General features: G+C 52.0%; 1 protein-coding gene across 6 annotated transcripts in view; it reads right to left on the bottom strand.

Annotated features, from left to right (window-relative positions):
• The window catches only part of AGPAT3 (1-acylglycerol-3-phosphate O-acyltransferase 3), a 91429-nt gene that overhangs the window by 51543 nt on the left and 18907 nt on the right, over positions 1–20979 (bottom strand). For 4 of the 6 annotated variants that reach the window (XM_057696173.1, XM_057696170.1, XM_057696176.1 and 1 more), the window contains exon 2: positions 14015–14077. The exons of 1 other annotated variant lie outside the window; for it this stretch is intronic. The gene's annotated coding sequence lies outside the window, so the exon portion shown is untranslated. Of the gene's footprint in view, positions 1–887; positions 911–14014; positions 14078–20979 lie in introns of those variants that run through there. One more of the 6 variants, XM_057696175.1, reaches the window with a different exon arrangement.

The following is a 20979-nucleotide window of genomic DNA, read 5'->3' as shown; positions in this document are numbered from 1 at the left end:
GCAATCCCCGAAGAAACGGCCGTCCAGCCAGCAGAAGCGGAGCGGCAGCCGCTTGGCCCCGTCCCCCTCGGCGGGACCCCGCGTCCGTCCCAGGCAGGGCGCGGAGGCAGCACGCCAGCAGGCTGGCCCAGGGACACGCCGTGAGCCCCGCGGGTAATTTAAGTGTCCCAGCACCGCATTTAAACAGTGAAATGCCCTTTAATGATGTATTTTAACCCAATATAGCCAAGATATCATCATTTTAACATGCAGTCAACATTAAAAAGGCAACAATGAGATGTTCTACATCACCCCTTCATCTAGGTCTTTGAAGCCTGTGTATGTTTTTAACTCTCACGGCCCCTCAGCTTTCAAGGGCTCAGCAGCCACGTGTGGACCACTGAATCCCACATCGGACCATCAGGTTCTGCTGCTCTGGTTGCTCACGTGACATTTGTGGCAGAGGAAAGCATTTGACCACCCTGACCAGGGAGATTCTACAGACCCAGAAATCACTCTGCTGTGACAGCCTGACGGATTCCAGAGTCGCGTGTGACGCACTGGAGCTGGGCACACTGCGGACCAAAACAAGACCTCCTGTGTCCCCAGTCCTTGCCTGTCTTTTGAAGCTCAGGGTTAGGACAGACAACTACAGGACCTTCCACAGGTTAAACAGGAGCAATTCTTCAAAATTCGAGACCAGCAAAGGTGGGCAGGGGTCCCTGGACAAACAACTAACCCAGCCCCACTCTTCTGCAGCCAGAGCCTAGGAAGAGGGGAGCCCACAGAGGATGCAGACTTGGAGACCGTGGGCCTGAGATGCACGGCCCTGAGCGCCCATCCTCGCTCCTTCCCAGCAGGGGAGGAGGAAGGCTCCGCTGGGAGCAGCTGGCCAGCCCCGCTCTTACCTGTGGGCTCCGGGCGCGAGCCTGCAGGACCCGTCCCTCAGGAGCACGGAGCGCGCTGGAGCCCCACGAAGTAGCTTTCACCCTGCCCTCAGTCCCGCCCAGCTGGCCAGGCAGGCGTGGCAAGGAGGGTGCAAGGGAGGATCCCGCCTCCCGCCTGTGCCCAGGGAGGGGGGCCTTTTCACCCGTGACCCAAACTCTGAGTGAGCCGGGAAGGCAGGAGAGGACGGGGCAGCCCCGGCAGGGTCCAGGGGAGAGCACGCTGCTGCCCACGGCTAGCTGGACCTGCACCAGACGAGGCCGGGGGCCTCAAAGAAGAGACCGTGGGTGTTGTCCCCTTCCTCTTCTTTTCAGAGACTGAACGCTGGGACCTGACCAGCCCCCACACTGAAAGAAGAAGTGCAAGTCAACACTGTCGCCACCAAGGAGTGGAGAGGAGGGAGGAGGGAAGAAAAGAAATGGGGAAAGACCTCTTTTCACCAAATTCAGGCCAAAGGTCAAGGATACACACAGTTCCTGGAAAATGAGTACTCTGCAAAGTGGCAGAAGACACTGGACAGACATCCTGTCAGGCGGGCCCGGGCCCAGCCAGGAAGGTAAGGTCCCAGCCCTCCCTGCAGCAGGGACCCCATGTCTGGCCAGGAAGAGGGAGGTAAAAGCCGCTGGGTGGAGCTTGGGGAGAGCCCTTCAAAAGGAAGTGGCCCAGATGTGCGGTCCTTCCTGCCTGGAATGAAGATGAAATGGTGAGGGGGGAGCAGCCTTCTTGAGACCAGCAAGCCACAATCGGGAGGATAGAAGCTGTAGACTGAGGAGTCAGAGGGAGCCTGGGTCCCTGGGCTCCGTGGAGCTGCGGCCCCCACCCGGGGCTGTCTTACTGTTACAGGAGAAACGATGACCTGTGCTGACTTATTACGGCACCTGTGCGTGGGCTGAGCCTGCTCCCAACCGACGTGGAAGTCTGGGGCAAAGGTGATTAAAAGGCAGATTCTGGAACTGGTGCAAATTATCCCGAGTTGTTTACGACTCCCCGCGTTCATAATCGTGGTTCTGGCGCCTGCACTCCTGTTTCCATCCCACCGACACTGGAATCGGGAGCTGCGGAGGCCGCGCCCAGCACACAGCAGGGTACTCAACCCCACGCTTCCGAGCACACGCACACCATGCTCTCGTGGCCTCTCCTGTCCTCTTGCAGCGTAAACGCCAGCAGGCAGCTCGCCGCTCAGAGACACACCAGTCACGGGGTCTGAACTCCCCCCTAGTGCTGGGAGAAGAGCAGAGGGCTCAGCCACCAGGACCTGGCCGGGCCGCACAGCACCCTGGTCCCAATCACGCCAACCAGGGCTGGGCTCCTCCACGCACAGGCCGAGGCTGGTCACCCGAGAAGCCAGCTCACCATCCTCTGAGCGGAGCCCTGTGGCCGCCCTTCACCCCCACAACGACGCTGCGATGCTTTACACCTTCCCTCTTGCAGCGCTTACGTACATTTTTAACTCTAAGAAGTCAAACACAAGAAAGCAGGGTCTCAGACACCCTTGTATCCACCTCTCCAAGCAGCAGCACGGGGCTAAGACAGACACCAAACCCGAAAGGGCGGCTCCAGGCGGAGCGCCTGCTCGAGGCCAGACAGGGGATGAACTGTCAGGCTCGGACAGGTTACTACACACACACACGCAGACACGGGTGCACACGCACGCACACGCGTGCACACTCAGCCTCCAGCTCCTCGTCTGCAGAAGGACGCCTGGTGCAGGCGCCCCCGAGGCCCTGACCCCAGAGCCTGTGACGCCCCCCCCCCCCCCAGGGTCATGGGCCGTCGTCTGAAGTCCAGGTTGGGAGAGGAGGCCCCCAGCCCCTCGCTGCCACGCAGGCTCCTGCCCAGCCAAACCCGACCAGGGCGACGCCCAAACCCCCTCGTCCGCGGTGCCGTGCGGGCGAGTGAGCGGGGCAAAGCCGCGCCCGCGCCTTCCCTGGAGGCCGAGGCCGGGCGCCCAGGCTCCCCGCCCCCAGGTGCCCGCGTCCCCCCCTCCCCGCGCCGCCCTCCTTCACTGGGTCACTCTGCCGGCACCGGGCGTGTTCCTGCACATCCCAGCGCGGAGAGCCAGGCAGAGCCAGCGCCGCCCTCCCCGCGCCCCCTCGGCTGGGTCCTGTCGTGGCCACGCCCCTCCCCCCACGTGTGCGCCACGCACGCACGCACGCACGCACGCAGTCACACACTCCACCCCCCAGCCCCACAAGCCGGGCCGCTCTCCGCCCGCCGCCGTCACCCCCTGCCGCCCACGGGGAGCCGGGGCCCCTCTGTCCCGTGCAGACCATGACCGTGCGGGGCGCCTGCTGGGGGCCCCGGGGAACCAAGAACCCACCACCCCCCGGCCGCTGGGCCTGCCGTCTGCACTCCCCCGCTCCCCACCAGCTGCGCTGCGTCGGTCCTGCCGTCCCTCTGTCCCTCCGTCCACCCAGCCCTCCTCCAGTGCGCTCCTGGGGGCCCGCAGACCCCCGCCACCCCCAGGGAGGGGCGGACTCTTCTCCTGCAGCGTCCACCCCGCCTGTCACTCTGCCACACCCCCCGTCAGATTCCTCGCAGCCCCTGTCACCTGGCATTTGGGTGTCTGTCTGTCTGCTTATAACCATCACCTCGGCCCCGCCCCCGCCCCCGCCCCCTGGAATGCCGCCCTGGGAGCTGGGAAGGGCCCCTGTAAATCTACGAAGAACCGAGGGGGGCTTCGCGCACATCTCACGTTTACCTGTGCCGCCCCCCGGGAGAGCCTGGGTGCTCCCAGGCAGTGGCGTCTGCAGGCCGTCGTCCCCCCGGCCCCGAGCGGCACGTGCACACGGCCGGCACCCTGCTCCAGTTAGCGACGGTCCAACAGGGTCTACGTGGGACCCGCCACCAGGCTTGGCACTGCCCCCCCTGACCTGGGCACCTGCCTAGGGGTCCTGGGCAGGTCCACGGTCACGGCGACCAGGTCTTCTCCTCGCTGACAAACCACAGTGGACACCAAGGTGCCCCACCCAGCAGGTGACAGCCCCTCCCGGCAGCCGTGGACACCCCAGGCTGAGAAAGACGACACGTGTTGCTGGTTATGGTATTTTCCTAGCACACACGACACGAAGCTCCTACAGCAGAGAAAAAACAGCCAAGTGGACGTCCCACATCCCCTACGTCTCACGGGCACTAGCCACCAAAACTCCGTCCTCCCTCACGTGTCAGCTCCTCACACCCAGGTCCCGGGCATAAGGATGTTCATTTACAAAACAGGAAATCTTTTTCACTAGATAGAATTTACTCCAAATAAAGATGCCTGCCTCCTCACAACAATCTATCAAGGGTTTGCTAAGCCTTCACAACAACAGCATCGACACAGAGAAACCACAGAGAGCCAGCCCGACACCTGCACCCACCGCGGGTCTCCCGCGACGTCCCCTGCACTCCCAGAATGTTCTGCACCACACCCATCCTGCAGTGAGGCTGTGGGACACGCCTGTTCCACAGACGCTGCCCCCGCCACGCCCATCCCGGCCCATCCGGCCCATCCCGAGACTCCAGAGGTCAGGAAGGGATGAGCACGACCCTGGGAGACTCAGCTCAGAGAAGTAACGGCAGGGGGCAAGTTACTGATTAACAAGCACAGCCATCAGCTGAGAACAAGCTGTCAGGCACCAAATAGTGGAGCTGCTCCAAGGTCGGTCACGGCCCTGATGACACAACGGACGGGCAGCCCCAAGCCCCACCCTCACGCTGGGACACACACGCCCACGCACGCATGAGCCAGACAGGCCACTGCCCCGGGAAGGGTCCCCGTGCTCCGGGGTGCGGGCGGTGGGGAATGTGGTGGTTGTGGCTGGATTTCCGTGTGGACCTAAGCACCCACTGGGCTGCCGCAGTCAGAACTGGATGGGCCTCCGGGCCAGAGAAAGAAGAGGATAAAAAGGCACCGAGCGTCTGCAGAATGTGGGGGTGGAAAGTGACAAGTGGCCGGGAAGCGACCCGGCCCGGGCCCACGCATCCCGCAGTCTGCTCCAGCGTCGCTCCCCCGGGCTCCTGGGCCCTCCATCCCTCATCTGCAGACGCCGCCGCCCACAGCCTGTCCCGCCACGGCAGGAACGCCGAGAGAGCAGAGGTGCGAACACCCGCCACAGCGCTGCACATGCCCAGAAACGAGGGTGTGGAAACACCGTGAGCCCAAATCCTGGGTCTCAGGTCTTCACACTATTTGGGAAGAAAGCAGAGACACGGATACACTCAGTCTCCACGCATCCTAGTGTCAGAAGGGTAGCGCTCCACAGGGAGGAAGAGAAGAACAGATTTAACATGTTATGTGCAAGAGCAGGCAGGAAAGCAAAGAAAAAGGGTGGTAAATAATGACGATGTGGGACCTCCCCGGTGGCGCAGCGGTTAAGACTCCAAGCTCCCAACGCAGGAGGGCTGGGTTTGATCCCCGGTCTGGGAACTAGATCCCACACGCGTGCCACAGCTACGAGTTCACATGCTGCAACTAAGGAGCCCACCTGCCGCAACGAAGGCCTGGTGCAACCAAATAAATAAAAATCAATTTAAAATAATGATGATGTGATGGTGATGGAGTAGAAAGCCGAGTGGATCCGTGCCCACGGCAAGCGTAAGGGGCGGCCTAAGAATCCAGCCGTCGGCTAGAGGCGCAGCAGACACGCACGGCTACGACTCGACGTCCCAGAAAGACAGAAACTGAGGGCAAAGGCAAGACACCCACAGAAGCAGACAAACACTCGCAGGAAGAACACTGGCCTAACAGAGTCAGATCAAGAAACAGACTTGACGCCGAGAGGTCCTGGAGCCGTGAAGAGGGCTGGCCCGTGGGGACGCGTGGCTCTGCGTGGTACAACAGTCTGAACCTGTGCCTGGGACGGGGCTGGAGGACATGCCCAGGCCACCAGAGGCCTCACGAGGAGCTTTGATGTGTTTCAGGGGAGAGAACAGACCAGGGAGAGACGGCTGACCCAACAGGATGTGCTGTGCACTCGACAGCCAAGCTGAGCAGGCAGGGTGGGGCGTGGAAGCAGGGGGGCCCATGTCTCCAAAGGCAGCAACAGGTGTGCCGACAGGGAAGCCCAGGTGTCAGGGGCCAGGGAAGGGAACGCTGCGGGGAGGGGAGGTCACAGGGCATCTTATTGCTGCCCTTAGTAAAGAAACAATAGACGTTCTCCGAGAGGAGGGGACTCAGGATCTGATATAAAGCTACTCATATTAGGTAACCACTAAGGCCAAACCCACCTTCCCAACCATTAGTTCAGCACTACCAAACACAAAACAAAACACCAGAAAGGTGAAGAACGGACACCACACACAGAACAAGTGAGTGTTTGGGAGTGGGCACCATTCTGTGTGCACCATTCTGTGTGCACTTACCCCCCAAGTACACAAAAAACCGACAGCCCTAATCCAAACACAGGGATTCTATCAGTCAATACAAACAGGCTAAGATCAGCTACAAAAAGGCAAATATTCTCACTCTGGCTTGTGGAAAAAACCCACCTCTGCTAGGTATAAGAGAAAACCTCAACCAAAGTAAAATCATTCAGCAGGGTTGAAAGTAATGGATAAATACATACTGGGAAATGCCCCCAAAATAGGGTTCAAAATCTTGATATCAGAGAATAAAATATCAGGCATGTGAAATTAATGACACAAAGCAAGACTATTTATATCATAGTACTAGAAACTAAATTTCCCAAGGACAATGTAAGTTTAACATCTACATACCAGACAATGCGGCTTTACTTTTCATAAAGCAGAAATTACAAGGATGCCACAGAAGCAAATCAGAGAGTGCTAATAAGAGGAGATGTTAGTATGTCTGTTTCAATTCGAAAAAGAACAGTGGCCAAGAGCTAAGAGAGACCACAGGCGATGCAGCAGCCAGACTGATGAAGTAAACCTTAAGGACAGGCAGCCGGTCCTGTACCCGTGAGAGAGGACACGCTTTCTCTCAACTGCTCAGAGAAACATTCATGAACAGTGCCCATAAATTAAGCAGCGAAGAAATTTCCAACAAATTCCAAACAGTAATTAAAACACAAGCAATATTGCCTAGAAATTAATAACAAACTCAGGAAACAGAAAAGGCCTTCCCCCCAACCCCAAAATGTAAACATTTTCACTTTATATGCTCCTCTCCAGGGGAAGTGGAAACCCAAACTGCAGAACTTCTAGAAAACATATGAAAACTAAATCAGTGCTTAGAGGAAAACTCATCACATTAAATACTTTAAATCTTTAGAAATGAGAGTATGAAAATAAGAGAGTTAAGCCCTCCAATTCAGAAAGTCAGAAGAAAATTACAAAGTAACTGAAGGATTTAATAAAGAAAAAGCAAAAAATGAGTTAGGGAAAAAAAGCATTCTAATTAATCATTAAATCTTTAAAAGCTGGTTTTGAAAAATTCAATAAAACAGATAAGTCCCCTAGAGCAATAAAAATAAACTAAGAAAAAGAGAATAAAAATACATAAAATGAGAAAAGAGAGAATAACTACCAAAGAAAATAGTTTTTTAAAAATCATGGAAATAATTGTACATCTCTATGCAAATAAATTTGAAAACCTAGATGAAATGGGTAATTTTCTAAGAGAAAAAAATTTACAAAAACAGTGACCACAGAAAAGACAGAAAGTCTGCACAGACCTATTTTTAGAGAATTAAAAGAGATGTCTGTCAGAGTTACCTCTAATGAAAGATACCAAACCCAGATGGCTCACAGGAGTCTAACAGCCCTATAAGAAGAGATCATCTAACACCATTTAACCTTCTCCAGAACACAGGGAGGGAAGGACATTTCCAAGTGCCTTTTTATGAAAGAAGTGTGACGCTGACTCCACCGTGTGAGAACAAAAGCAGAAAGAAGGGAATCTGTCTAAATCAACGGTTCTCGCCCCCCCCACCCCCCACCGCGCCCTGTGAGGGGCGGGGCTGATCTGAGAGTCCTGTGTTTTCCAAGCTCGTGCTTGGTGAGGCAGGATTCTCATTACACAGCTCCACCAACACCACATAAAAGCAGAGGGAATGCTGAAGCAGGTATTCCAGGGGTCTCCTATTAGGTCAGACGTTTGAGAGATTAATTACATTGTAGAAACATAAAACAATGCACCTCACCTTATTACATTTTTATTTTCAGTTTTGGAAAATACAGTTTTTCTTCATTAAAAAATGTGACACGTTAACATGTACTGGGTTTACTGCTGCTCTTCTAAATGAATTATTAAAGAAAAAATTTTAAATGTTGTGTTAATTTCTAAATGATGATATATTAGGACTTCCCTGGTGGTGCAGTGGTTAAGAATCCACCTGCCAATGCAGGGGACACAGGTTCGATCCCTGGGCTGGGAAGACCCCACATGTCACAGAGCAACTAAGACCGTGAGCCACAACTAGTGAGCCTGCGCTCTAGAGCCCGCAAGTCACAACTACTGAAGCCTGTGCGCCTAGGGCCCAAGCTCCGCAGCAAGGGAAGGCACCGCAACAAAGAGTAGCCCCCACTCGCCACAACTAGAGAAAGCCCACGTGCAGCAATGAAGACCCAACACAGCCACATAAATAAACAAAGTCATTTGTTTAAAAGAAATAAGCGATTATATACCAAGAGCAGGTTTCTCAGCTGCGGCACCCCAACACTTGGGACCGGACACTCCTCTGCGTGGGGCCGTCCTGTGCATTGCAGGACGTGCGGCAGCACCCCTGACTTCCACCCACCAGACGCCAGTAGAGACACCCACCACACCAGCTGTATCAACCAAAAACATCTCCTGACGCGGCCAAATGACCCATTGGGTCGGGGAGGGCAAACCCCCAGCTGAGAACCACAGGAGGCATAACTCACTAAAACAGAAGATTTCTAGGGTCCTTGACAGTTTTTTAAGAGCTTTACACTAAAAAGAGACCAAAAGGTTGAGACCCACTGCTCTTATAAACACAAAAATTCCTTTAAACATTAGCAGCGTCTAACAGCACATTAAAAAGACATCAGGACCACGTGGGGTCTGCTGCACGAATGCAAAGATGGTTTGACAGTAGGAAATCTATAATAAAATTCATCATGTTTCTTTAAAAAGAATGCTGGGCAGGTCGTTTCATAAACTCTAACGTCAGCTCCTGATGAGAACACGGCGTAAAGCGGGAGGAATTTAAAACACTACACACACTCCCGGCGTGCTTCCCGCCAAGGCGCTACGCTCCCCAGACACCTCCCCGCGAGGCGCTGACATCCAAGACTCCACATCAGCGTTTACTGAATGGAGAAGCACCAGAGGCGTCGGGTAAACACCAGGAAGGAGACAAGACGCCTGTTATGTAACAGGCCAATCAGAGGCATGAACACAGACCGACATTCACAACAAATACACTGTAGCAGCCTGATTCCAGTCACGAGGTTACACATACAAAACATCAGGACCAAAAGTGGTTTCTGCCAGGACACAGGAATGGCCTACAGCAGAAAATCAATGCATCCAGTGATTGTCAGTAGAGACAAAAGACAAAAAACACCACGATTATTCCATGAGATTCAGGAAAAGCACCACGATTGCTGAAGGACGTCGGCCACCGAGGCCCCCACTCCCCAGAGAGCTCACCGCAGCCACCGTGATGAGACAGGAAAGAAACAAGAGGAATCGGGTTGAAGAGACGGAAAGCAGCTTCCATCATTCACAGGTGGTGTGACTGTCTACACAGGAAACCCAAAAGTCCTTGAGGCCAGTTATCCATGACGGCGAGGGCGTGGCGAGGGTTCCGGTGGGTGGGCAGCCGGGCGGGGCCTCCCTCCTCCCAGGTCTGCTCCCGCCAGCGGCAACCTCGAGGGACGCTCACGTCATCACTGGGGGGACCAGGAAGACAGCACAGTGTCGCTAAACCCAAACCCAAGAAGGGGCCTCGCGCGCGCAACCCGACAGGCGCTTGCGGGCCAGGCCCCTCCCCAGCGTCCGGGCCAGGCCGCGCGAGCTGGACCATCCCTCCGCCTGCCTCGGCCCTGGGGTTTCTCTGTTTCCATGGACACGCTTCCTAATTTCAGTTCACACGCAGGCCCGTGCAAGTCAAGTTCGGGCAAGGCCAGAGCCAAGTGTGCGAGGTGGCTCTGGAAGGCACCTCCCCGGACGCCCATCCCCGCTCGTCTGGTTCCAGCCAGGGCCCCTGGGAGCAGAGGCAGACGGAGGCCCCAGCCCGTGTCCGCCTCTGCTGTGCTTGCATTGTAGACGCTTGGAGGATGTGGCTTTGCTACCAAACACTAGTGACCAGGCGATAAAGTGCACATAACCACGTGTGTGTCTCAAGGAGAGGAACACAGCCTGGACTGTTCCAGAAAACAGAACACTGCTCGGTGGAAAGGGAATCTGGCCCAGGCCACCGTCCACGTAGAGCCTACCCCCCCCCCCAAATTACAAACAGCACCAGCCAGAGACCCCACACGGGCAGAGGGCAAAGTCCACCTTCCAGCAGGTCGGGTATCTGAGCCGGGCAGGGCCTCTCAGACACCGCAGAGCCGCAAGGCCCATCGCCACCCTCCCTGAGGACTGTCCCCACTGTGCTCACCCGACGCCCCAGCCCCTCAATACCAGACTCAGTGTGCCAGTTACAACACTTTCTGAGACACACAAACACATCTTGAGTCTTGAAAGTACACTCTGGTTCTAGGAAACTGCTAGTCGGGTGACTGTGCTCTGAAACTATCCCCAGACTTCTTACAAAGCACGTGCGTGTGTGCACATGTACACGTGTGTGTGTGTATGTATACGTATATCCAGCCGTGCTCTTTAGAACACGCATAAAGGAGGAAGCTAAGTCTTTTCAGACGAGGTGGGCCTGTGGGTACTGAAAGACCCCCAAGCAAGTTAAAATTCAGTTGCACGAGTGGATGTCATGACACACAAGCTCTGCGCCCGTCTGCTCTCATGCGTATTCTGACAAGTTCTGAAAGGGTAAACCACAAACCACTCACAGTGGTTCCCTCCAGGAAAAAGGGTGGGATTTGGGATGGAGTAAAGAATGAAATTTTGATTACGTATTAGATTTGGTTCTGTATTAAATTTTTACAAGCACGTATCACTTCTTTAATTAAAATTTAAATATTAACAAAAAATTACCTGCTGGCTTATAAAGCTCCAACCTTCTGTTTCTGCAGTGGTCACGAAGTCTAACCAACTGTGCTGAACACTGATAAGTGTTTTTTAAGCGAAGACGCTTACCCTGCAGGATACCCACCTTCTCCAGACACAGCCTGGCCGGTCAAAGTCTGGGCCCTTTGCTCGGCCCCTCGTGTCACCTTTAGAGCAAAGAGAACCCATCCTCAGACACAACCACGCAGGCGGCCATGCACAGGGTGGTGGGCTTCCCACCTGGTCTGCCCTCGCAGCCCCTCCCTCTGCCCCCACCCCCACCCCCTGGACTGAGTTCTGAGTCCACGGTTCACATGGGACACAGTTGGCGGGGGAGAGGGGGGAAGGCACTGTTTTAGCATCAGTACCTAAGAGAGACGAAGGAAAACCTTCCAATCATCTGAAAACATGAGAAAAGTTAATGGGAAACTCGTGTGAGTTAAAATTGCCATAAGCTACGCAGCAGAGATGTTTCGTTTGTTCTACTGTTCATCAGTGAGGCGGCCACAGAGCCAGCGACGAAACATTCTGCCTGGGGGGCCACGCTGGAGGCGGGGGTTCTCCGGAGCACTCAGGCTCCAGAGTCCGAGGGTCCCCGCAGCTGAGGTCCTAGTGCTCTCCCAGCTTCTCCCCCAGCCTCTCCCTCCCGGGCAGCAACCGTGCATCCTGCAGGACTGGCCAGGACCCAGCGGCCAGCACACGTGTCCACCAGGGTGCCAGGGGCCGGCAGGGGCAGGACCACACGCACCTGCCCTGGGGGCACGGTGGGCGGGGGTGGGCTGTGAGCCCCAGGGGGTCCCCGTGGTGGGCGCGCGCAGACCAAGGGCCACGTCCACATCAGAAAAGCACACGTGAGATCCGCTCCGCACGACGGGGAGAGAAGTGAGTGGCGAGGGGTTTCCAAGTGCTCGGCGCAGAGCTGACGCGCACAAGAGCGAGGCTGCGGCCCGCCGCCCCCGCCTCGTCCACCCGCCTCATCTTCCCGGGTAGCCGGCGCTCTTCACACACCATGCTGGGCTTTGTGGCTTTCATCTCTCTGATGACTAATTCAGCCACACATCTTTTCAGATGTTTATCAGACATCTGGGCAGCTCAGGTCACAAATGAATGATTTGCTTTACGTTTCAATATTGATGATTATTAATTCTGGGGGGGGGGGGTCGTTGTATCTTTCCTGCCTCTAAAAAGTGGTGAGTTGTATATACGTAACTGAAAGTCCTTTCTTTTTGTAAACATTGAGTATCTTGCTGGATGCTTGGGTATAAGTCAGACTGTCCCCAAGCTGAAAAGCATGTTTCCAGCTTCCCCCTCTCCTTCCCGTTCCTTTTTCCAGCCCTCAGTTGCTACGCAACTTTGAGGTCCGGTTCCCAGAAAAGAGAGAGACCAAGCTGATTTCCATCTCCAACCTCCCCCAGTCCCGTCCTTCTGGGAGAGGCCAGGCTGATGACCAGTGCCCTCCGCCACCCTCCTCGTCGGCAACATGCCTGCTGTGTACAATGCGACAGGCTTCACAGATGCAAAGGCTCTCAGGGCCACCCACAGCCCCTGCGGCCACCGCAGGCTGCACCCTGGGCAGGGGCAGTTAGGAGTAGTTCACCCCCTGCCAGGTGATAACCACAGGAAAGGAACACACGGAGAGCTAACCTTTAGGATACAATGTAGTTTGATTTTCTTTTGCACAGAACAGCAGCTTGCAACAATTTAACAGCTAAAACATAAGCTGTCTATTCAATCAATAAAAAGCAAATGCAGCAAGTAAACTTTTGTTGGTTCAGAATCTGGGGGATGAGCTGTCCAGAGAATGTGGGAGCTGAGAGCCGCCAGGTACCTCATATTTTATCACCAGTTACCCAATGAACACTCATAATAATATACTTAATTATCAAAAGACACAAGGTAATTTTAACTGCAGTGTGCCGCTCCTAGTTAAGCAACATTATTTTCAACAAGTCATGACTATAAATATTAAAAGTATGCAACTGGCATCAGCTCGCATTAATCCTACTCACTCTGTAACTATTCCACACCAGGGGAAACTGCCTGCCCGCTGAGAGCCCAGAGCCAGGATCCCAGAGTGAAACTTGCAAACTTCCAACATCGCGGCTAGACTCGCTCTCTGCAGAAAGCACTTTAAGTGAGCGACGTCTCCCAGGTCCAAAGAAGAAATGGCAGGGGGAGGCCTTCTGGTCAAGGCTGGATTAACACAAATGGAACCTGTCACTCAGTCACCTAACACTGCAGATCCCAAGCATGTGTCTGTGCACGTGGAGCCTGAGAGGCGGGTCCTGGACGGCCTGGAGCCGGGACACGGGAGCACGGGAGAGGCCCGGGTCACCAGAGGTCACTCTGCGGCCAGGCTCTGTCCTCAGCCCCGGGGGAACCAGGGCCACTCGACCCGTGCTCTCCGCCAGAGCTGCCGGTTATCACCGGGCTTCCCAGGGGAGCTCCCTGCAGGAGCAGAGCAGCCTGACCTCGGTAAATGTGCTCCCTGACCTCCGGGTCACAGTCCAGCCCTGGATAACTCAGCTGGACAGCCATGTCCATCTCCAAAATTCTCACAGACTTCCAGGTCTGCTAACAAAAGCTGGGTCTAGCTCTGCTGGGGGGACACCCACGCCTCTCCCCTCCAGACGCCCTCCACCCAGCAGCACCTTTACGTAGACCCCTCCCCTCATCCCTCCAGGAGCGAACAGAAGCAGAGCCCGCGTTACCTGGACTTTTTCATTTGGATTCTGACTATAATAAATATCCTTTTGGCGATAAGAAAACTTACAAGTGTAAGAAGACTTGTCAGTGTACACCCCTTTACGTATAAGTGTACACCCCTTCAAGAAGATCAACCAACCCGCACGAAGGCCCAACGGTGCCCCACTCGGTCCCTCCAATGTCACCGCAGCTCACTGGGGCGGGACCCACTCCAGGGCTGCTCCGGGGAACAGAGATAAACACACACGCGAGCGCACACGCGCGCACACGCGGCGGAAGCGCCAGGCGCCTCCTCTCCTGACTCACCGAGGCCCGGAGTCAGCAGGGTCCGCGGGAGCACGCGTCCTCAGAGGTTCCCAACTGGAAGGCCTGAGAGAGAAAGACACAAACACAAATGTACTTTGGCAGGACGGAAAGACACCCGGTGAGTAACCTGCATGCAGTTACCCTGAAGTCAGAAAGGTTGCACGTCGGGGAAGCAGACAGCTAGGGAGGAACTTCGCTTCCTGATGAACCGAAGAGCCCACTAACTGGAGCAAACACCAGGGACACAGCCTATGGGGGCCCTTCCGAGTGCCGTTACTTCTCCCACCCGATAAGAAGCCCAGCGGATGGCCCATAAATGAACAAACCCGGAGAGACGCAGCGGTCACACCCCAGGAAGGACTGCAAAGCAATTTCGACCTCCCCTGCAGCTCACAGGGACTCTGAGCAAGACAGCCTCTGGGCCCCCGGCCCCTCCGGGCACTGAGGCTCCGGCTCCCAGGATAGCACCTGTGCCAACCTCTCCTGCTCCCTCGTCCCCCCACCCGCTAACCCTGCAGGACTGGCTCCCCTCCTGCCAGCCCAGCCTCCCTCCAGCACCGCTTCAGCCTGCGATCAACAAAGCCGGCACAGGCCTACCGGTTAATTCTAGTCCTTGTCTCGTTCGTTTGTTTCAAATTGTGGCAACACACCCATAAAAGTCACCATTTAAACCATTTTACAGTGTCCAGGTCAGCGGCACTGAGCACATTCACACTGTTGTGTCACCATCACCACCGTCCACCCCCAGAACTTGTCCATCTTCCCAAACTGAAACTCTGCCCCCATGAAACACTCACTCCCCCTCCCCCTCCCCAGGCCCTGGCCCTGGCCCTGGCCCCTCCATCCTGCTTTCTGTGCCTGTGAACTTGACTGCTCTAAGTACCTCACAGAAGCAGGTCATCCAGGATTTGTCCTTCTGTGTCTGGCTTATTTCAGGGAGTATAATGTCCTCAAGCTGCATTCATGTTGTAGCAGGTGTCAGGATTTTGCTTTTACGGCTGAATAATATTACACTGAATGTATACACAACATTTTTTTCTTCTATAAACCTTACAGTTTTAGCTTTCATATTCAGGTCTGGGATCCATTTTGAGCTAATTTTTTAATTCTGGGATGAAGTCAGCAGAAGGCTCACTGTTTCTGCATGTAGCTGTCCAATAGTCCTGGCACCAGTTGTTGAAAGTACTATCACTTCCCCACTGAATTATGTTGGAACTTTTGTTGGAAATCAACTGACTCTAAATGTGTGGGTTTGTTTCTGGAATCTATTCTGTCCCACAGATCTTCTTGTATAGCTTTTTGCCAGTTCCACCATGTCTAGATTACCGCAGAAACAGAGGAAGTCTTAAAACCAGGTACTCTTTTCTTTGCATCTTCAAAATTATTGGAGCTCTCCTAGGTCCTTGGATTTCGGTGTAAATTTTAGAATAAGCTTGTAAATTTCTACAAAAAAACCCTGCCAGGATTTTGATTGTGACTGCACTGCATCTACACATCAAATTTGGTAGAGCTGACCCTTTAGCAACATTGGGTCCTATGGTCCATTAGCATAACATAGCTCCCCCTTTATCTGGGTCCTCTTTAATTTCTCCTGGGAATGCCATCATCATTTTAACACCTACAGGATTTCTAGTGACCTCTCCTCTCTCATTTCTTATTCTGGCAGTTTTTCTTCTTTTTTTTTCTAATCAGTCTAACTAGGGGTCTAGCAGTTTTAATGCTTCTTTCAAAGAACCAACTTTAAGTTTCATTGATATTTTTCTATTGTTTGTTTTCTACCTCACTGATTTCTGCTCTTTGCTAATTTTTTTGTCTTTTTTTTAATTTCCTTTGTTTATTCTTCCTTCCTTCCTTTCCTTTTTTTTAGTTCCCCAACCAGGGATCAAACCCAGGCCCCTGCAGTGAAAGCACTGAGTCCTAACCACAGACTGCCAGGGAATTCCCTGTTCACCCTTTCTTAAGGTCGAAGCCTAAATCATTGATTTGAGAACTGTTTTATGTTCTAATATAATCATTTAATGCACTATTTTACCTACATTCCACAAATTCTGAAACATTCTGTAACTTTCACTTAGTTCAAAATGTCAGATTTCCCTTGTGACTTTCCTCCTTGACCACAGGCTATTTAAAAGTGTCTGTATTGCGTTTTCAGATACCCGAGGATTTTTCCAGATGTCTTTCAGTTACTGATTTCTCGTTTAATTCCCTGTTGATCACAGAAAGTACTTTGTATGGTTTCGGTCCTTTTTCATCTACTGAGAGCTCTTCATGGCCCCGAATCTGGTCTACCTGGTGAAAGCTCCACATGTACCTGCAAGGAACTCGCGTCCTGCTGCTGCTGGATGGGTGTTCTGTTAACACGAATCATGTCAAACTGGCTTGATGATGTTGCTCAGTCTTCTGTATCTCTACTGATTTTCTATTTGTTCTGTTAAGTACTGAAAAAGGAGTGTTGACATCTCCAACTGTAACTGTGTATTTGTCTAGTTCTCCTTTCAGTTCTATCAGTTTTTGCAGTGTGTATTTTGAAGCTCTTAAGTGCACATATATTCAATATATTATGTTTTCTTGATGAACCGACCGCTTTTATCACTACAGGGAGATGTTCTCATCCCCGGAAATATTTCCTGTCCTGAAATACAACTTGTCTGATATTAATATATCCACTTGGGCTATCTTGTGATTCATGCTGGCAGGGTATCTAGTTTTCCAACCCTTTACTTTTAACCCATCTGTGTCTTTATATTTAGCGTGGAAAGCACTTTTACCTCATCTTTTCTACCTGACAAAACACCTCTTGTTTGGAGTTTTCCGGCCACCCACACTTGAGGTGATGATTGCTACGGTTGGGATTCGATCTGTTATCACTGTGGCTGTCCTCTCTGGGTTTGTTTGTTTCATTTTCTCCTTTTTTCTGTCTTCTTCTGGATGAGGGATTTTTTAAGATTCCATTGCATTTCCATTATTAGCTTATGAGCTATACCTCCTTGTTGTTTTTTAATGGCGGCCCTGGAATTTACAACGTGTGCCTTCAGTGTGTCACTGCCTACCTCCCAATCGTGTTACAACCCTTCACACGTATTCTGAGAGCTTTAGCACACTTTCCACTTTCCCAGTCCTAGACTCCAGGCTGTATTGCTGCCACACCTCTTACTTCTACTCATAAACTCCAAAAAACATTGTTAGTACTTTTACCTTAAGCAGTAAATTATCTTTCCAAGGGCTTTTTAAAATGAGAGGACAAACGTCTTTTACATTTGCCTGCATTTCTGCTGCTCTTTATTCCTTCAGATCCAAATTCCTGTCTGGTGTCACTTTCTTGCCCCCAGAGGACTTCCTCTATATTTCCTAGAGGTCAAATCAGCTGGTGAGCAATGTTTTCAGCTTTTAAATGTCTGTAACAGTCTTTGTTTTGCCTTCACCTTGGAAAGATATTCTGTTGGCTGCAGAATTATAGGTTGAAGCTTTTTTTCCTTCCATGTTTTAAAGATGCACCCCCTTCCCCCATCCTCTTCTGAACTGCACCGCTTCTGACAAGAAGTCCACTATGATTTCATCTGTTTCCTCTGTACATTGTAGGGTTTTGCCTCTGGCTGCTTTTAAGATCTTCAGCTTTTAAGAGTTCCAAAAATTTGATTCTGATGTACACGGGTATGGTTTTCTTTACGTTTCTTCTGCTGGAGATTTATTGATTTTCTTGAAAATCAGTTTTCATCACATTTGCAAAATTTTAGCCATTATTTTTTTCAAATATCTTCCATCACACACACCTCTTTTCTGGAATTCAATTTCATATTTGCTATCCCTCTTTGTATGCTTCCACTGGTGTTGCTGCTTTTTCTCTTGTCTTTTCCCTGCGTTTCATTTTAGAAAGTTTTAGTGCTGTGTCTTCAAGAATAGTGACCTTGTCCCTGAAATGCCTGACCCACCATGAGCCCCATCCACTGCGTTTTCTTCACTTGAAGTCTTGGGTCTTCTTTGTAGCTTCCGTTTTCTCCTCATCTTGCGCCTGTTTTCTCTGTATCATTGAGCACACGGGGTATATTTATAACAGGCATGTTAAACATCCTTCTGTGCTAATTCTGCCATCTGGAGAGCTGTGGATCCACCTGGATCTGTTTCTAATAACTGATTGTTCTCGACTCCTGGGTTCCATTTTCCCACCTGTTTGCACGACAAGTAATTTTTGCTTGGTTCCTGGACATTTTGCACGTGGCGTGTTGGAGGGTGAGTTTGCTGTGGTCCCTCAAATGTTGTCAGGCTTTGTTTGGGAATGTTGTTAACTTAGCGTTGTTTGACCCTCTCAAGCTTTGTTTCCTTGGGCCCTGAGCTAGCTCGCATCTGGGGAGACGGTGATGGCCTCTGAGGACCTTACCCGATGCCCTCTGAATTGTGAGGTCTTTCCACCTGGCTGGTGAGAACACAACTTCATTCCCGTGTGAACTGAGGAAACCATTCTACCTACTCCCTTCCAGGCTCCCCATGACCTTGGTGGCATCTCACACACGTGGGATCAACACTCAGCCTAAGATGGGGTGGGGGTACCATTCTCAGCTCTCTAAGCTCCTGATTCACGCAACCCTATCCTCTCCAGCATTCTCCCCCACAAATTCCAGCCTTCATGGCGTCCCTGGACGCCACACTCTGCCTCCAGCTTCCCTCCTGTGCTCCGCTGGCCGCTGCAGGGGATGAGCTGGCGGGGGAGGCGGGGGTGGCCCGCTCGCGCCCTCTCGTGGAGTCACTGTCCAGCGCCCCTGCTATGCAGTCTGAAGTCAGTAGCCACACAGACATTTTTTGGTTTTCCTGTTGTTTAAGGTGGGATGTGAGATCTGGTCCCTATCATCCCATCATGGCTGTACGTGGACGTTGGGATCTTGCATTTTCACTCCAATTCTCACTCATCCAAAGTGGACACCGCTAGTGGACGTGATCGCTGCACCTCAGCTGAGAGGCGCTGATCTGCACGTCGGAGGCAGAGGCTGCGGTTGCACAGGACAGTGATGCCCGCGATGTCTGGAGAGATGACCAGTGACTCCTGCACATGCGTGGGTGCAGGGGGGATCCAGGTGGGGGGGGTGACAGCACGAGGCAGGAGGGTGCGGCTCAGAACCAGTGGCAGGTGGCGGGGCCTCCCCACGCGTGCCCCACTCTCCCCCGAGAGCACCGCTGGCACTCGGGCACCGACCGCTCAGCCCTGTCAGAGCTCCTTCTACCTTCTGATACAAGTCCCTCGTCAGCCGTGTGATTCACAAATATTTTCTCCCATCCTGTGGGTTGTCTTTTCACTTTCTTGCCGGTATCCTTTGCAGCACAAACGTTTTTAATTTTTGATCTTAGAAGCCAGAGGGAAAGAGGATTACCTGCGATGGAGAGACAGCTTGACAAGGACTTGTCAGCATACACGGATGTCAAAGGCCGGCGCAAGGCGTCATCGATGGGCTAAAAGGACCCAACTGCCAGGCCAGATGCTACAACCAGCAAATGCACCTCCAAAGAAGCAGGGGACGCAAAACAAAAGTGGGGAGGGCTTGCCACCCGCAGAATCTAACCAAAGGACTGTCTAATGCACATACACTTCAAGCAGGAAGATGTGATGATCACAGGTGGGAAGTCAGAGATGAGGAAAGAATAAAGAGCAAAGGCAGTGGCAGACGTGTCTACAAGCCTATCACAGAAGTAACGCTAAGGACGCAGCAACAAAGGCTTGTGAGGTTAGAAAAATTAAGTGCACAGTAACACAGGAGCTGGAGGGGAGTCAGGAGTGGTCTCAGGAGCTTGGAACCCCCCCCCAAAGAGGAAAGTACTAGCTAATTTTAGACGTTTGATACGTAAGAATGTTATAATTTGGGGGAAAACCATCAAAGGAACAGAAAAAAATCTATAACTTCCTAGTGGTAGTGGTCAAAAAAAAACAAAACAAAAACGGATCATTCGTCAACTCAAAAAAAGCAAGAAACAAGAAAGAAAGACAAAAAGAAACACGGCACAGATAAAACAGTCAGTAAAACATAAGATGGTAGATTTTACATTCACGTCTATCCGTCATCACATTTAAAGGAAACCAACTAAAGACTCCAGTTAAAAAATTTGTTAATTGTCAGAATTTTTAAAAACATTATCAAACTTCAATTAAAAAAAACTTTAAATATGCTGTTTATGAGGTACATCTAAGACATAAAAATACAAAAGCGTTAAAAATAAAAGAATAGAGCACAGAAAGCAAGTACTACTCAAACGTTCAGCTCCATGGATTTCAGACAAAGCAGACTCACAGGCAAAGGACACGGGAGGGGACGGACGGCCACGTCACGTGACGGCTGCTTCACTCATGAGGCAGGTGCCACCATTTCCAACTGTGTCACTAATCACACAGCCCCACACACATAAAGCAAAACTTGATAGGAATGCAAGAATCCACAGTGATAACTGGAGAGTCTAACAGACTCTCTCTGTATTTGATAAAACAGATAGATACAAGAAATCAATGAGGATACAAGGGCTGGTTGGCAAACATTTTCTGGAAAGGGCCAGATAGCAAATATTTTAGATTTTTCAGGCCAAACGGTCTCTATTGAAACTACTCAACCAAGTCATAGTGCAAAACAGCCACAGGCAATACGTAAGTCGATGGGTGTGGATGTGACCCTGTAAGAATTTATTTCTAGAAACAGGAGAGGACCCAGATTTGGCCCGTGGGCCACAGTTTGCCAAGGCCTAATATGGAAGATTTAAACATCACAACGAACCTACCAAAACTAGTATCACCAACTGCAGGACACAACCTTTCCAAAGATGCACGGAGCACTTCCCAAACGTGCCCACATGCCAGGCCAGGAACAAGCCTTAACAAGTTTCAAAAGCCAGGCATCAGCCAGAGCGTAGTCTTTGACCAAAATGTACTGATGCAAAAAAAAAAAGGAAAAAAAGGCAACAAAAAGATATTTGGAAAAGTTTTCATATGCTTA

This window comes from Hippopotamus amphibius, chromosome 10, assembly GCF_030028045.1.
Source record: "Hippopotamus amphibius kiboko isolate mHipAmp2 chromosome 10, mHipAmp2.hap2, whole genome shotgun sequence".
NCBI classification, from domain to species: Eukaryota; Metazoa; Chordata; class Mammalia; order Artiodactyla; family Hippopotamidae; genus Hippopotamus; species Hippopotamus amphibius.
The sequence above is the reverse complement of the archived record's forward strand: the minus strand, read 5'-3'. Positions and strand labels throughout refer to the sequence as shown.